Source organism: Spermophilus citellus, assembly GCF_964194105.1.
Source record: "Spermophilus citellus genome assembly, chromosome: 9".
Taxonomy (NCBI): domain Eukaryota; kingdom Metazoa; phylum Chordata; class Mammalia; order Rodentia; family Sciuridae; genus Spermophilus; species Spermophilus citellus.
In genome coordinates this window covers 111,896,967-111,911,838 of record NC_138191.1, presented here as the reverse complement: position 1 = coordinate 111,911,838, position 14,872 = coordinate 111,896,967, and positions in this window count along the sequence as shown.

The window sequence follows — 14,872 nt, the reverse complement described above, 5'->3', positions numbered from 1 at the left end:
TAATTTGTTACAGCAATGTTATGGTTTGGATATGAGGTATTCCCCCAAAGCTCCTGTTAATGTAGAAATGTTCAGAGGTGAAATGATCAGATTGTGAGAACTGTACCCTAATCAGTGGATTAATCCACTTGCTGGATTAATCATTTGAATGAACTAACTGGACAATAACTGTAAGCAGGTGGGGCATGGCTGGAGGAGGTGGGTCACTGTGGGTGTATCCTGGAAGGGTTCCACTTCCCCTGTCTGCTTTCCTGCCACCGTGAATGAGCAGCTAGAATTCTACCACCTTGCGCTTCCTCCAGGAAGTTCTGCCTGACCTTGGGCCCAGAGCTATGGACCTGGATGGCCATGGACTGAACCTATGAACCTGGGGGCCAAAATAAATGTTTCCTCCTCTAAGTGGTTCTTGCTGGGTATCTCAGACACAGCGTCAAAAAGCTAACACAGGCAGCAATAGGAAACTCAGGCACAGTTTCTCCTTTTCACAGATGGGAAATGTGAGACACAGAGAGCTTCAGAGACTGCCCAGGGGGAAACAGTAAATAAGTGGCAGAGCCTGGTTCAGACTTGAGCCTCTAGCTCCAGAGTCCTGGATTGAGACTCTCCCACAGAAGAAGTTAGAGACAACTGGGTCTGAAGAAGACCTGAGAGTGAGCTCCCCATCACTGAAGATGTTCCAGGGGCTGGACAATTGTTTGCCAAAGTATTCTAGGAGTTTCTCTATAAGATGTGGATTTGCTCTAGGATGGTGGTTTTCAAATTCCTTAGTAGTAGAATCTTTCTATTAGAAGAAAATGTCTCCCTAATTAATCACTAATTAATATCATCCAGATCAAAGAGGAGCTCCGAGTTTGGATAGGGTGAGGCCCCAGGCCTGGGGGGCGGGTGCTTTCCCTGCACACCCAGAGGGGCTTCTGCAGCACCCCTGGGTTCCATGGAACAGCATTTGATAGCAGGGGCCTGGAGGCTTTTTGGTTTTCTCCAGATCTGAGCCCCAGGAACCTGAGAATTTCTCCGGAGACGCACAGCCAGGGGAATGGAAGAGAGGTTTCTCTGGGAGCCCCTGGGGGTGGGGGTGGAGGCTGGGAAGGTTTAACAGCCTGTCGAAGTTGCTACTAACGATTTTTAGTTACTTAATCCTCCTAGAGCTTTGACAGGTCCCCATAACTTAGGGTTTATTTGCTTTCTCTTGAATGTCACATATAATTCTTGTCGAAATGTTTATTTGCCTAATGCAACTTTTAGTGCTCGGGTAATTTATTTTCCCTGTTTGTCAGCCGCCAGGAGGAAGCATGGCTACTTTCAGCCTCTGGCTGGATTATGGAAAGTCATACAGCACCCCACTCTTTCATCTCCCTCACACGACGGGGAGCCTCAGCTGCCGCACACCTCTCCCAGAAAAGCAAAGCCCATTCCACTTCCGGCTTCCCACCCCTCCCACAGGGTCAATTCCACCCAGAAGCCGGAGTTCTGTTTTCCTCCCAAAGAGAAGCCAACGAGAGGGCGAATGGTATCATCACACGCCCCTGGGAGAGACAGGAATCAATTCTCTGGATGCAATGTCATTTCCAAATCGAATCAATTCCTTGAGTTGTGAAGGAATTCAATTCAACCAACACTAATTGAGCGCCTACTATGTGCTGAGACTTCGGCTGGGGATTTAGCAATAAATAAGCTGGTGTTGCTGCCCTCCGGCAGCTTGGCTGATTGGGAGACAGGCGTGTAAACCGATAACAGAAATGCAATCAGGCTGTAATAGGGTAGCCACCGAGTGCAGGGGAATGTGGGAGAGGCACCCTGCGGGGGGAGCCCACAGAGATGGCAGAGGCCACAAGAAATGCAGCCTGAGAGGTCCCAGGGGGTAGCAGGAGGGTGCCCAGGGCACAGGGATAAGGCCTGAACCCTAGGTGTCCTGTGAGGGGCCTCAGGAGAGACAGGCTGCAGAGGCGAAGGCCAGATCATAGGCGGTCTTGGATGCCACACAAGGACCTTGATGTCACTTGTGGGGACTATGAAGGTCCAGGCAATAGTTTGTGTTAGAAGACAACTGTGGTGGCTGGCAACAGCTGGGTGTAGGGACATGGCTAGAGACGAAGAGGGTCAGGGATGCCAGCACCAACAAAGACCAAGTTTGTGGGCAGGAAGAGGCCAGTTCTGGCCACCTCAGGCAGGAGGGGCCTGGAGAAGCTGGAGAGAAGGGGGAGACCCAGAGGCCGTTGGAAATGGAAGTCCAAGAAGGGTCTCTCTGGGCCTCACCAGGACCTTGGGCTTCCCCCCCTGCTTCTACCCTGGCCCTCAGAAGCAGGGCTGACCTTGCCACGTCTGTCCCCCACACGCCCTGGGCTGCTCTGATCAACATGGGCAGAGCCCTGGGCAGGAGGGATCCTCCAATGGCTCCCAAGGGCTTTGCAGTCCTTTCAGAAGTGGGGAGGGAAACACAACAGGGGCCCTGGGCCTCCAGAGGGACAGGGGAGAAATGGGGACACACAAAGAGATCTTGGGATCACAGAAATCCAGAGAGGAACTGGACTGGAGGGGGGCTTGTGAGCATCCGCTACACCTCAGGACCCTAAAAAGCCATCTCGATTTTCCTGGGACCCTCACTCACTCCAGACCCAGATGTCCCCAGGGCCTGGACAGGTGGCTGTGATCTGTCCACAGGAGTTGAGATAGAGTCACTCATGAAGAGTGGAACAGGGAGGACCAGCTTCCTGAAACTTCTGAAGAAGCCTGGGCACCCTGGAGTCTCATTGGAGGGACCTGAACATGAGCAGTGTGCCCAGGCAAGACTGGAAAGTGACTGTAGCAAAGACACCTCTAGTAGGCACACTCATGCTGTGCCCCATGGGGAAGAATAGGGTTAGCATGGCTGCTGGTTCCCAGTACAGCCTTCAGAGTCCGGCTGGCCTGAGTTCAAATCCTGATCGCTACTGATACAGGTGACCTGGAGAAAAATCACTGGGTCTTGGTTTCTTACTCTGCACAACAGACACCACAAAGATAGTGCCCACCTTTCCAAACTGTTAGGAGAGTTCAAGGGGGTAAATTACATGAAGCACTTGCAAGCACCTGGCACTTAATAAGCACTCACTAAGTGGGTGGCTCTCATTTAAGCAGTTACAAAAGCCAGAATGTGTCTGCAGGAAAGTTCCTGAATGCAGCAGACACCATCCTTTATCCCGAGACTGGGAAGGAGCTGTTTCAGTGAATAGACCAGGACCCCAGTAGGAAGTTAGTTCCTCCTGGCTCCACCCTCCTCCTCCTGGATCCGCCCTCCTCCTCCTGGATCCGCCCTCCTCCTCCTGGCTCCGCCTAACTTTCCCAGGGACGTAAACGGAGACAAAGTCCCTTCCCAAATCATGCTGCTCTCACCAGCCCCTCAACCAGCCTTCACCAGGGGAAGCCCCACTGCAGAAACCAGCTGCCCCTAGACCGTATCTCCAGTTTCTTATTTGGGTGAAGACCAGCCCAGAAGAAAACAGCCCCTTCCCCTCCTAGGGAGCCTATCACCATGGTCGGCCCCCTGGACCTCCTCTACAGAGATCTGCTGGAGACACTGTGGACCAACAGACTCTCCTGGGGACTGACAGAGGAGTCTCTTCCCAATGAAGGGATGAAGGCCCCTTTTCTCACTTCTGTGCACCCCATTTACAGAGCATCTACTCCGAGGCACCCAGACACCCAGCAGCCAACTCTCCACATTTGCGCCAGGGAACAGAAACTCTCCAACAACAAAGAACTCAAAAGTCCTTGCTAATCACATTTGCATAATACGTTTTTTTTTTCAGCAGATTTACCTTCCTAATTACTCTTGTTTCCAGCCAATATTAAAGTGATTTCGCATTCCCCGGGCACACTGGTGTTGAGCAGGCTGCTCTAGGGGTGGGCGGGGAGCTGGGCTCTGTCTTCCTGGAGGCCACCAAGGTTTTCCAACAAAGTGGATAATTCCCGGGGAGGAATGAGTAAGAGCTGCTGCGTTCCTAGTGGGGGAGAAAGTAACGATTGGCACTTGCACAGGTTTTAATAGCATGCAAAGGACAGCCACCAGCACCACCTCGTTCTACCACCACAATAACCCGTCCCCAAGATGCAGGCAGAAAGACCAAGGTCTCTCATCCACAGGCATTTAGAGATGAAGCAGGACTCCAACCCAGACCTCCTAGCTCCAGCGTTCCTTAGGAGCAGTCCCCCTGAGAGCTGTCCTGTTCTTCATCACACCGCATCTACCACAGGTGTGCACAACAAAGTGCAGCAAAGCCCGGCCAGGCTGCACGCCCTGGGGTTGGCCCCCTTGCACACCAACCCAGATTTGGTTGTGTGACTTGCCTTCACCAAGGGGACAGTCTAGGAAGAGGCTTGGAAAGGGCTGCTCCCCAGCATTCCCACACCCTGTTCTTCAATTCTTTCAACTACTGTGGGAACAAACCCATTGCAGGACGAGGCATGTGATTCAGTCGCCCTCGTCATCTGGCTGACAGTCCAGCAACCACCGAACCTGTGCACAAGGCCACAGGAGTCCACACAGGCCCAGCCAACATGTAAGCAACTCAGCTGAGGTCCTCCTCACTGAGCCTGGGTCCCAGCATGGCTCAGCAGCCACCGAGCGCCAGGATGGTTTGCCACACAGCACAAAACTGACTCTGGTGGCTGCAGACTGAATGCTTCTGTCCCCTCCGTGTTCTTATTTTAGAAGTGGATCTCCAGTGTGATAGTATTTTGAGGTGCAATCTTTGGGAGGTAACTAAGATCAGCACCCTTCACCTGCCACCAGATGAGGGTGCAGCAAGAAGCAGATCACCAGGAAGCGAGCCCTCACCGGTCACCAAATCTGCTGGGCCTGGTCTTGGATTTCCCCGCCTCCAGAACCATAAGAAATGAGTTTCTGTGGTCTGCAAGCCAGCAAGCCTGCTGTTCTGCCACAGCAGAAGGACTAAGACTCACCCAGGAGGCAGCCCAGCATCCCGGCCCTCACTGCTGGAGCGGATGGCAGGGAGAGTTTCTGTGCAGTCAGGCCCACCCATCTCTTTGAAGTTCTACCATTGCTGAGCTGCGAGCCTCCTCAGCAATGTGGCTGCCCCAAAGACCGGGGCCCGTTCTGAAGTTCTGTTCTCAGAACATGTCCAAGGTGTATTTCTTCAACCACCAACTCATTCCCCACATGCACATTTTTTCCTTACTAATCCCAGTTACTGATCCCCCCTTTCTGCGGAGACCCCAAATGGAGTCAGTCATGATTTCAGATAAAATTGTCCAAGAAAATTCAGCCATAGCCTGGCAAGTCCAGAGGCAGACCTAGAGGACTCCCAGGCCAGCTGGAGCTAAGCCCGGGCACTGTGGGCTGCGACGCTTCTTGCCTGTCTCCTGAGGGGCCTCTGCTCCAAGCTGGGCCTGATCCCCGAATCCAGACAGAGCTGGGCCCATTGCTCCTGTAATCAGCTCCATCCATCCTGGAAGAGAGAGCCTGGATTACAGAGAAGGAAGGCCTGGGTTCCTTCTGTTCCCAGCTCTTCTCTAACAGGTTGGTGACTTTGGCAAGCCACTGTTCTCTCTGTTTCAGTTCCCTCCCCTGCAAAATAGGCAAATAATAATAGTACCCATTTTAGGGCAGCTCATGGTTAGGTTCATGTATGGGCAGCACTAGAATGGTGGCTGACACATACTAAAGGCTGTGTGAGTCTCCATTCCATCCACCCCCAGGTTTCCTGTTACAATTCCCTTGGTGGTGGCGGTTCTCAAGCCCCAGGTCTCAGAGGAAGGGCCCAGGAGGAGAAGGATCATGCTCGTGCTCTTGGCTTTGGGCCCTGACTTCAGCCTCCTGGAGTCTGCAGTTCAGGTCTCCCCAAAGCTGTTCTTGCTCTGCCTTTTCCTTCCCTAGACCTAAGTCCAGTGGATGCTGCCATTTTCTCTTCCCAAATCTTTAGTTCTTGTGCTGTTCTGAGACCCACACCCAAGACTGATTCTAATTCTGGGACAAGAACAGGTGTCCTTCCTACAGTCCCACCCCAGAAGTTCCATCATCCATTTTGTTCTCATGCCTCACTTGAAGGGCACAGCTGTTGGGCCACTTGATGCTGTAAATCAGAAGTCAAAGGGATCTGGTTTCCAATTCTGGCTGAATCACCTGCTGGTTGGTTTAGCCTCTGACAAATCACCAAACCTCTGAGTTTAGGAGTCTTCCTCTTTAAGACGGGTCATCATGAAGACTAAATGAGATCGTGTATGTATATTCGTTTGAGTGATGATAGCTGCTATGACAAATAAGCCCTGGCACTGCAGTAGCTTCTACAATAGAGGTGTATTGCTCACTTATGTGATAGTTGGAGGAGATTGTTTCTGTTTAGTTGGCAGCTTTCCTTCATGTGGTGATTTGGGGGGGGGGCAGCTTGGGGGCAAAGAGTTATTTGCATGTAGCCCATGGACAGGAAAAAGAAGTTGGAAAAGACAAACCTTACTTTGTCCACCTTTATCCAGAATGGACATGTGTGTCTCCCCTTCCATTTCACGGACAGGACCAAACCATGGGCACCATGTAAACATGACTGGTGTTAGGAACAGAAAGGGTCCCTGACCAGGCAGCGCTGTGGGGTGACAACCCTATGGTCCAGAAGGGAAGCATCCCACTATGATGGGTGGGCTCCTGCCACATGCACTGCCGGCCACAGTGCTCACAGAAACACCTCCAGCAGCAGAGCACACTCAGGGACAATGGCTACTTTTACTGTCACTGCCACCACCACTACCCCCACCGCCACTATGACGGTTTTATTCATAATTGTTCTGTGAAATAAAGATGATACCACCGATCTCATAGAGCTGCAAAAAACATTAAGTAAAGATGTGAAAGTTGATGACACTACTTACCTCACCAAAGTCCCCGGCTGCCCCTGGAGTATTCCCCAAGGTCAGGCCCCCCTGGGTTAGGGAGCCATCCATGGGGTCTCAGCACCTTTCTGAATAGAAAGCCAGTGTCCCCATCGGCTCTGTGACACACCAAGGCTGTGTGGGCCACTTGTCCTTCTCTGACCTCCCCATCCTCCTGAGAGACGCCAGAGCCAGTCTCCGCGCTGGCCTCACCAGAGCTTTTAATGGTCAGAACAGAACGTTCTCTGCCGCTTCTCTCTCGGGCTCAAATGGACTCAAAGTAAGAAGGAAAAAAAAAGGAATTTCACGCATTGCTTCTCTGCCCCATGACTGTTTCTTTTCCAGCAGGAATGATGTCTCAGGCAGCTGTTTGCCAGTTCTCCTCTCCTGCCCGCGCCCCTGTCTCTAATTCCCATGCTCCTCTATTTTTTCCTAGACAATTTACTATGGAAAGTGCCTTATTTACAGGAGCAGGATTCCCAGAAACCGCAGGCTGTCCACTTAAACGGGGCTCTTCCTAGGACCAGGGTTTTGAGGTTGAGGTTCAGCGGGGCTGTCGCCTCGACTTTATGGAAGAGGTCTGAGTTTGTCAGAGACACAGATATTGGGTCCCTCAGGAAGAAGGCAGAAGGAGAAATGTGGAGACCAGGGTGGTTAAGAAAGGATTCTTCCAACGTCAATTCCATCCTAACCTCCTTCTCCTGAATGATGTAGTGGATTTGAATTCTTGTTCTGCCTCCTTGGCTGTACAACTTTCAACTAATCCGTCAACCTCCATGAACCTCAGTTTCTTTATCTATAAAATGGGAACCAACGCCCACCTCATGGGATTATTGAGAACATTAAGCAAACAATATTGTCCTATAGCTAGCACAGTGCCCAATGTTTCGTAAGGTGGCTAATGCACGGTGATTCCGTCTGCCTTCCTCCTTCTAAGAAATTTGGAAGATGAAATCTTCTGAGTCTGTGACTAACTAGAATTTTCTGATAAAATATATATTTTTTTCTGAGTTCAGAAGACTCATATTGTAAGTCCATCTCCAAGCAATAAATTTGGGAATGTTCTTGAGGCTAGGGCTAAATGACAGGAAAGAGTAAAAACGCTTGTAGAGAAAATCTTGCGACATAAATTTCATATTAAGTTGTTGATATTAGGCCTTTTTAACCTACCATACAGCACTTTTATATGGTTTGACCTAAATCAAATAATACAATAATGTTTGTATAATGCTTACTCTGTAGGAAACCCTGTGCTATGCATCTGGGATTTGTTAAATCCTTACAACAATTCTGCACAGGGAGTACTCACATAAATTCATTTTATAGCTTAAGAAACTTCAGCACAGAGAGGTTAAGTGCCTTGCCTGAGTCACACAGTTACTGATGGGCAGAGCTGGGATTTGAACCCGGGAAATCTAGCTCCAAAAGCAGGCATCACATTTTCCTGACTCCTGTCTGAATAATTGAGAAGCTTCCCGAGGATTTCTTCTGTTCCTCACTCTCCGATGTTGAACTGGGAGGAAGAGTCAGCAGGAATGTCCCCAGGGAGGCAGGAGGCCCCTCACTGGTCTATGGACCTGAGCCCGCCCCTTCTAGGAAGAGGAATAGCCTCGCTCCACAACCCCACAACCTCAGGGCAGGGCCTGGCAGGCAAGCGGCTGCTCTTTCCTGAGCATTTCATTTCCCTGTCCTCTGTGGCATGACTCTCATAAAACTATTCATTTCTTAATTCTGATGGCAGAAAGGAATTTAATCAAGTTGCTTGAATATGACGACAGCCTCCTGCTAAGCCAGCTGCCTCCCGAGGGTCGTTGGGAGACAACGCCCTGTTAATATTTAGCTCCAACAGCAAACATTATGGCTTTCAATTTGGGAGATTATGCTCCTGGTTAGTTATGTATCATGTGCGCGCGCGCTCGCTGGGTGGCCCATCTCATCAGCGCGGGAGCATTTTGCCAGGGTGATAAAAAATGCCATTTTCTCGGTGAGCCCTTTCCACTCAGTGATCCAGGGAAGCAACCTCGGGATCAAAACCATGTTCTGAAAAATAATTGATCTACTCCGCAGCTCGCGGGCCTGCAGCCCAACTGCCCCCGAGGGCGCCCGAGCCGGCGGGCGGCGCTGTCCGCGGTGCTGAACCGGGTGCCCGCGGCCGCCGAGGGACGGAGGGCCCGGCGCTGGCGGGTGATGGGGGAGCGGCAACCGCCCCAGGCCCTTGGGTCACCGCGTTACCCTCCCCTAGTTCTGGGTCCGCTGTCCTGGCGCCCTCCAGCTGGCGCTGGGCGTCACCTGCGGGCTCTCCCTGCTGGGCCCGCCTGGTAGCCTTCCCCTTCCTTTCTTTGGTTTGGACTCTTCCCCTGGGGGTCTGAGAAGCTCAGTATTCCAGAAATGAAGAGCTCCCCCAGCCCCACTCCCTCCTCTCCTCCGGGCTCCCTCCCTCCTCTCCATCTCTCCCTCTCTCCCTCCCTCTCTCTCCATCTCTCTCCATCTCTCCCTCTCTCTCCATCTCTCCCCCGTCCCCCGTCCCACTTCTCTTTCCCTCCTCTCTCCTTCTCTCTGCCTCTCCCTCCCCTTTCTCTCTCTCTCTCTCCCTCCCTCTCCCTTTCTCCCCTCCCCTCCCCCTCTTTTTCCCTCTCTCCCTGTCTCTCCCCCTCTCTATTTCCCTCTCCCCCTCTCTTCTCTCCCCCTCTCTTGTCTCTCTCTCCCTCCCTCCCCCTTTCTCCCCTCCCCCTCCCCCTCTTTCCCCACCACCTTGTCCCCCAGCTCTGGCTCCTCCCTCCCCCTCCCTCCTGGTGCACCTCCCTTTCCTTTCCCAGGCCCTCCTTCCTGACACTCCCTCAGTCTCTCTATCCCTCCCTCCATCCTCTTCCTTCCCCCCTTCCCCCTCCACATCCCTCTGCCCCCCCCACTAGCTCTCTCCTCCTTCATTTTCCCTTCTCCCTCCCTCCCCCTCAGCACTCCCCCATCCCCATCCCCCAGGAGTCCTCCCTCCCTCATCTCTCCCTTCCCTTTTCTGCCCTCCCTCTCCATCTCCCTCCCCATGGTCTCTCTGGGTCTTTGCTTCTCTTTGTTTCTCTCCGTTTCTCTTTTCCCCTCCCTTCCCTGTTTTCTCCTCCTTCTTTCTCCCCCTCCCTTTCACCAGCTCCTTCCCTCTCTGATCTCCCCCCTCCTTGCCTCCCCTGCCCTCTATCCCTTCCTCTCTGTCCCCATCTCTGTTATTCCTCTCTCCCTCCCTCCCACCCACCCTTTCCTCCCTCTCTGCACCCTGCTCCCTCCCGCCCTCTCTCCTGCTCTCTGCTGCATGGTGAATTCATTCCGGCAGCTATTAGGGATCAGCACCTGCCCTGCTACTTGGTGGGGAAGATGGGTCTGCGATAGGATGGGCTGTTTCAATCCCAGCACATCTGTAATTGCATTACCATTAAATTGCACCATTTCCAAAGGTGAGAGCCCAGGGTCCTTGTGCTAAGAGTCTCCTGTAACTCCAGAGCCAAGTCCTGCATGACGTGGAGGCCCTGGACAGAGGGGAGAGTGGACCCAGCTTGATGTGGCCACCATATTAATCCCCCTCATCTTCAAGGTCTCTTATTTTCCATTTTATTTCAAAGGAAAAAAGACCCCTTGGGAATCCCTCTATCTCACCACAGATAGAGAAGTGGAAACTCAAAGAGAGGAAGGGAGTTGCCCAAGGTCACACAGGCTGAACTTGAGCCTGCAGGTGCCTCTGGCTCCCAGGCTCCTGCAATCTAGTACTAGAGCAGGCAGAGCGCAGAGGGCGGGATGGGGTCCCGTGCTGCCAGGTTCCAGGAGGGGCGACCACAGGGCAATGCCCAGGAGCTGCCAGACCCAGCGGGCAGCAGGCAGAAACTCAGCATCACCACTTCTTGGGTCTGTGGGGCTTGGCTCCAGCCCCAAGGAGAGGACAAAGCTGGCACACGCAGGGTGGAGACTGGGCGCAAGAGGTGCAGACAGATGGGCTGGGTGCACAGGAGGCTTTATTTCCAGCGCGGACCTGGGGGACACCACCAGGAAACCAGAGCAGCAGGCAGCATATGAACAGAGGCAATAAGACAGACACTGGCAGTGGGGAGTGCAGCCCGACCACCAGCTTCTGCCTGCCCAGAGGCTGGACCAGCAGGAGCGGGGAGGATGGAGATCAGGACGGGCTAGAGCCTGGAGGCAGGGGAGGCTGGGCACAGAGTCCAGTGAGCAGAGGCTTCCGAGGAGGCATGGGGAGGACATCTGGAAGGGACGGGGGAGGGAGTTTAGGGGATCCAGCAGATGAGCCTGGGGAAGATCCACATCAGCACACAGAGCCACACAGAAGAGACCCAGGAGGCCAGAGAGGATGTCACCTGGCACAGGGCTGTGTCCCCTCAGGCTCTGCTTTACCTTATTGGTGTCCTGGTTCCTGCTTATAAAGAAAAATAGAAGCAGGATCCAACACCTGCAGCTTGCCCTGCACTTGGGGTCCTTTCAACGCCCACCCACTTGCAGGTGGGTGGGGGGTGGTTCAAGGTTGGAGGTGGGAGCAGGGAGATCATCACTGCAGTGACTCGGAGCCCTGGGGGCCCAGCAATGCCCACCGTCCAGCCCCCAGACCCACAGCAGCAGGCAAGGAGCAGATCCTGGACCCCTGCACCCGGCCCCAGCCCCCGGGGCTGGGAAGCCAGCAAACAGACAGCTGGCAGACGCATCCCCGTGTCCAGGGTCAGCCTGCTGTAGCGGCTACACCTGCCTCCGCAAAGCAGCCACTTTGAAGCCCGGCCTGATGCAGAGAGAGTGTGTGGCACCCGGGGACAAAATAGGGGGGTTTAATGATATGAAATAGCTCCGTGTGTAATCTGGGTGCTCCACAAGAGCTCTGAGAGCCTCTAAAAGCCTCCATCGGGGCCGCCTCCGAGGCTGGGCCATTATGTTGTTTTTCTGCCTTGTGATCAGGATGGAGCCGGTCCTGCTGCCCTGGCTCCTCCACACGCCCCACTCCTTTCTCCCCGACTGCCGGTACCCCTGGGCCCCCACCCCGGGTCAGTGGGCACAAGGCCGGCTGCCCCTGCCATTCCTAGATAAATCAATTAGGATAAATGAGCTTAGTGATGTATGATGCCCTGGCTCCAGCGCACGCCTTCTGAACTATTAGTTCTTGGGAGAAGATTAATTACAAGAGCCCCATGCTAATGCTCTTTTAATGGAATCTATTATTTAAATTTAAGAAGGGCAGGTATTCAGTACAGGAGAGGTGGATACCTGTTATGCACATCCCAAATCAGGGGCCGTGAATGGAGCCACACTCGGGATGCACCTGTTGGAAAAGGAGAGGACTTGCTCTGAACCCTGAAGAAAGCTGCACTGAGTCCTGAAGGGTCTTCTTAGAATTGATTGCACGTGTTTGTGGAATTAACTTTTTGACCTACTTAAACAGGCACTCTTGGGTTGGTGGAAGCAAAGTAGGAAAATGGAGAAGGAACTATTGAAGGGAAGAGGCTGGTTAGCCTTACATAAGTCATGTGTGGGTTGTAGGCAGAAAGCAGTGATCTGATTTGTAGTCAGATTAATAGAGGTAAAACATCGGGAGCCAAGGAGGTGATGGTCTTGTTCTAGACAGTCCAGTTTAGTGTAGAAATCATATTTGCTAAGTGACATTGACCAGCTGGGATATGGGAAGCAGACAATGACTAGAATGATCAGAGGCCTGGAAACTAACTGATCCTATGACGGCTGCAGTGTCTCCCGAGAGAACTCAGGGGGAGATGAAGTTGGGGGAGGCAAAGCTAAGTCTCGCTGCTCTCTGAAGCAGGGACTCTCAGCCCCAGGTGCTTCTCAGAATCATCTGGAGGAAACTTGAGAAAATATCGATGCCCAATTATCCTCCCCAGAAATTCTCTTGGCCTGGGGTGGATGCAGCCTTAGTATTTCTTAAAAGCTCCCAGGGTGACTCTAGTGGGCCACCAAGATGGAGAGATGTCAACGGGAGGTCAGGATCGTGGTTACCTGGTGTGACCACAGGGGACTTGTGCGACAGCCTAGGCCAGGGGCTGGCTGCCCGGTGGACAGCGTAGCCATTGAGCTCCAGTGATAGCCGGGGACAGGACACCCAGGGGCAGCCACAGAGGTGGAGATAATTGGCAACCCACCCTCTCGTTTCTCTACGGAGCCTTTATAAAAGTAAAAGAGAACACGGAGGAGTCAGCCCTGTCCCCAGGACTCCCACCCAGAAGTGTCACTCAGAGCTAGGTGGCAGAGAGAGGGCTGCAGGCCAGGCAACCCGTCAGGCACTGGGAGGGGCATGGCCCGAGCCTGGTAAAGAAGAGCTTGCAGGAGCCGGACCCAAAGCCAGCCCCCCACCCCCACCAAAGGTTTCGGACCAGGTCACTGTCCTGGAAAACCAGACTCAGAACAGGGATGTGGCAGGTCTGGGGGAAAGGGAGCAATAGGTCAGCCATGCAGGGGCCCTGCAGGTCACACCGCACACAGTCCTATTTCATGCCCAGGTCTTAGGTAAAGTCTCTCTTAAATATTCCATCCCATCCTCAAGGAGGCCAGCCTCCCCACACTTGGCCCAGAGCAGCAAATCAAGAATGAGCCTCCCAGAATTCACAGAGAAGGCCCCCGGAGCAGCAAAGGGATAAATGAATGCACCGTGATTTCAATCTTAACAGCTCATGTATATAGAGCACGTCACAGGTACCAAGGAGCTTTGATATGTTTCATCTCAAATAATCCTGGGGCAGGTGAGACATCTGAAACTCAGAGAGGTTAAGTCACTTTGCCAAAGACACACAGCTAGTAACTGGAATAGGAAGTTGTGCAGCCGAGAGCCAGGTCCCCTGACAACACCTCTGGAATTAACCTAGGACCCCAGTTACCCATCTAGAAGCCCCCCAGCCTACGATGCTCTTTCAACTCCATTTCCCTGACTTCTTTCCTCCGTAGCACTTCTCATTATCTGACTTGAGTAGTCACGAATTCTTTCTCTCTTTCTCCCACCGGTGGGAAAGTTCCTGGAGGGTGGAGGCAATTGTTCACCCCCCCGCCCCGCATGCCCAGTGCCAGCCACACAAGTGTCCCGTCACAGTGTCCCGCCAAGCAGCAACTCACCTGGTGGAGGGGTCGCCCAGGGGTTGGTTGGGGAAGAGACTCCTGGCCACTCTGCTGCCTGGTCCACCTTGTCCTCTGCAAAAGTTCAATAAGCGAATGTGAGGTTGGTGGCCAATTATTTCCGCCAATACTCATCCCCGGAGTTAGCAGCTGGCTGAGCTACAATGTATCAGTGGTGTGAATCCCAGGGCGTCTTCATGTTTCTGTCTCCTTCCGTGGTTTCTAGCTGGCCAGACTCATCCCCATTAACCACACTCCCTCACTGGCTCTGGGGGCAGGAAGGCAGGGCGGGGACTTAACTCCTGAAGGGCCGTGGGGAGGGCAGGGAGCCATCTGAGGCTGGTGACGGTGCAGAAGGACCATGGGAAGGGTCAGGAAGTTGCTCCAGCATTTCCCACGGGGCCCTGAGTGACCACCTTCCATCCCACTTCTGTAGGGGGGTCACTCCTTCTCTCTTGGAATCTGAGGTCATTTCCTGCGCCATCCCATCCAAGCCAAAGGCTGATAGAACCCCCCCTTAAAGACGGATCCACCTCAATTCAAAGCTGGGACAGAGAGAGGCCCAGATAGGGGACCTCTGTCAGGACAGAATTATCATTCAGTGGCAGTCAGGGGGAGAAGGGGGTGTTAAAGCTCTTTAGGGATGGAAAGAAGACTTGCTCATGGCTGTCCCTGGTATCCTGGCACAGAGAGTGGCCCACCCGAGGGACTTAACGCCATTGAATGAGTGAATATAATGCAAAGACCATGCATCCTCATGGGATCAGACAACTGGCTTCACATTTCTGTGACCCTGGGCCAGCCCCTCCTTGACCCTCCTGAACCACAGTTTCCTCATCTTTCATGTGAGCCGTGCACTGGGATTGGTAAGGGGTCCCGGAATCCCCTCCCCCAGTTTTCTGGAGAGAAAACC